The sequence below is a fragment of the Acanthisitta chloris genome, unplaced genomic scaffold (genome assembly GCF_000695815.1).
Source record: "Acanthisitta chloris isolate BGI_N310 unplaced genomic scaffold, ASM69581v1 scaffold17257, whole genome shotgun sequence".
In the NCBI taxonomy this organism is placed as follows: Eukaryota; Metazoa; Chordata; class Aves; order Passeriformes; family Acanthisittidae; genus Acanthisitta; species Acanthisitta chloris.
Window position 1 is genome coordinate 1 of NW_008684468.1, and position 3,233 is coordinate 3,233.

Sequence of the window (3,233 nt, forward strand, 5' to 3'; positions counted from 1 at the left end):
GGCGCCACACGGGCAGGGACACGGCACGGCAGAAATCAGAACCGGCATTAGTTACCACGGCGCCGGGTGCACGGGGGAGGCTCCGCCAAGCTGCGTCCCAACTATCCCAACTTTTTACTGTTTATTCATTTCAGAGGACAAAGAAATTGGCACTCATTGGTCACAAGTTACCTAACTCTTATTAATTAGTGTTCTGTTCTCTGTTGGTCAGTGGTTCTCTCTTCTGCTAATTAGTCCCCTTTTGAGTCGGTGGCTTCTTGGGGGTCTCCCATGGGGGCTTTGGATGGTCTCTGGTGGTCCCTTGGGGTTGTTGAAAGATGTCCACTAGTGTCCTTTCCATGAGCTATGAGTCTTCCGTCCATATATGGTCTTGGCTCAGCTCATCACTTCGTTTGCAGATTATCAAGTTCCTTATCTTGGTTGACTTTGCTGGCTCCTCTGCACTGCTCCACGATGAGCTGGTCAGAGGTGCAAGAATTTATGTCCTTGAGTGCATTCTTGCCCTAGGGCCCGTACAACTTCCCCTTTGAGACTCAGGCAGTTAGTCTTAGATACCTAAGTTCTTTTAGCTACCTTGCTAATTCTGCACCAATTAACACTACTCTGCTAATTTTGTGGCATAGTGAAGAACTCTGAATCACGTTCTGAAGGAGAAAGTAGCATAACTATTTGAAAGTAATATATGACAAGAAAAGGATGCAAATGGTACAAAGCTGTAAACAATGTCATCTGAGGCATGTTTATTTTCCTTTCTGTGCATTCTAGTGTCTTATAAAGCAGTTGATTCCTGCAAAGCCCCAGAAGGAGTTAAATATGTGATACCAAAGGGTTAAGCTAGAAACAGGGAGCTGTGCTCTTAGATCCCTGTTTCTTTAACCTGCTGGTATCACCAGGCTGGCCCAGATGGAGCTGTTGTGTGGCATCAGGTCCCACTCACCACCACCTTTTGCTGCTGCCTGCAGGGACCCACTGCCCTCACCTTGCTGTTTGCCCTGCCAGCAGGCACACCACAGCTAAGGGGCTGGGCCAGGGCCTGTCACCCCATGTAGAGGGTCCCCAGCAGGTGCCCTAGCACAGGGAGGGAGCAGCACTGCATTGCAGTGCTGTAGCACTGTGGGGTATAGAGTTTTGCTTCAGCCAGTTTACTTTGTAAGCCTGACTTGGGTGTATGGAGCACTGTGCAGTTCAATAACAGGTACTGCACCTGTGTACCAGCCTTTCTTTCTGTGGTTTGCATTTTTGCTTCTCAGACATTGCTGTGGAGGCAAAGACAGAAAAAACTGTCACCTAGAAAAGTTCAGGTATTGTTTCAGTTATGCTTACAGGTGGTATCGTGAATAGTACTCCTCCCATATGGGGCAGGGTCTGTGTTGTCCACATTAAAGATTTTCTGCCAAAATGTCAGATCAGTGGTGCAAACTAGGCAGCCAAGGAAGAATGTGAGGTCCAAGTACCCAACCGATGGGGAAACTACCCAAGGAATCATACGATCGGGATAGGTTATAAAAGGTTCAAGTTTTGGAGGCACCTGACTCAGCTGACTCGTGTTATGAATAAAATAAGGTTCTTTTTGCTTCAATGATTTGATCTTCTCTTAAAATATATCTGTGAGCAGCTGTTTCTCACAGCAGTGCTCTCCCGTGGCTGCAGCTGGTGGAAGAGCAGCTCAGATCTTCTGATCTGTGAGCCAGCACTGGGCTGCCTGTGTTACCTGCCTGTGTTTCCTGCATCAGGCTCACAGCTGTTAAAAAGGGAGCCTAGTTTTATCATGGAGATGTCCAAAAGAACCCTGTGCCATGCAACATCTCCGTGTTTAATGGTCTTTAACGTGAAAAAGGGCATTAGTGCAGACAGGCTCCCACAGAGAGGTATTTGGAACCTAAAATGGCAGCATCCTTTCCCTCTCAGTGATGTTCTTTCTGGTTTATAGCTTTGATTTCATTGTTTTCTATTATCCATATTGCCCCTAACTCATATTATGGGTCTGACTTTATGGCCAAACTAAAACATCTTTGGATTTTTCTTAACAGGGACTCTTTCTTTTGTGAAATTTCCCCCCCGCTGTTAATGTTACCTAAGATTAGATAAAATATTTTTGCTGCTCATTCGTACAGAGTTATTCATTTTCCAATTCTATTTTCCTGGTGGCTGAGCTTGCAAGTGTTGCTTGCTCTCAGTGGGATTTCTTAGTAAAGTAATTCATGTTCTGTGGATTTTAAGTGGACAGGACCTACCCAAGCAACAGATGCTTTGGGTTGCTGGAGGAAACATGGGTCCAGGGAAGGAATTTGTTGCATTAGTGTGGTAGCAGATGCAACTCTAGCCAGAAAGAATCCTAGGTCAGGGTCTTATTGAGCATTGGTTGGAAAGTTCTGATCTGGAAAGGGGCTTAAGAAGTATGGCTGTAGAGTTAAGGGTGAATTGATAGCAGCTGTGAAACAGAACACTGAACTAAGAGAAAGAGGGCAAATAAGAAGGGAGGGAGCTGGCACAAAATGTGAAATGTGCATCTTGATTTTAAGGAGTCCCCAGGTCCTTGGGGTTTGGATCCAGACTTCTGCTGGGCCCTGTAAAGACCTGAAAGGTCATTGTCCTGTCTTGGCACTGGCTTTTGTTTCTCACAGAGTTTGGAAGAGTTCAGACATGAAGTCATGATACGGATTGCCTCTGAGGTTTAATAGCTCTGTAAAACTTTCCGGCTCAGGGAGCAGGATCAGTAGTTAGAGATCTCACACTGGTAATATCAGACAGTTTGTGGTAGGTCAGCAAGGGGAAATTTTACCAAAGACCACTGCCATTTGTTCAATAGAAGAGGGAGTACACAGGTCCCTGTGGTTTGCCAGGAATGCAGCATCCTGTTACCTGGCAGGCACTGGTGGAAAAGTCAATATGGGAGTTTTCACAGAAGAAATGGGAAAGCAGGAGGGAGAGAAAATGCTGCATTTGTGCAGTGCAGCTTAGTTACAATCTGCAGGTAAATATTTTGGAATTTTCTCCCATTTGGATATTTGATTTTACATTTTAAACAGTGCTAAATAGATTTCTTGCCCTAATTTCCTATAGCTTGCAAATTGTGTGTGTGTGTGTGTAGGACAAAGAATGAAAAGGAAAGATTACCTGCCCCAATCTGAAACCAGAAATTGCTCCCTCTTGCCACTTGATGTGACACTCGGACCTACCACACTAAGCCACAGTGTCACCAGGCAGTAAGAAAAATGTCTCTGCAGGCCTCT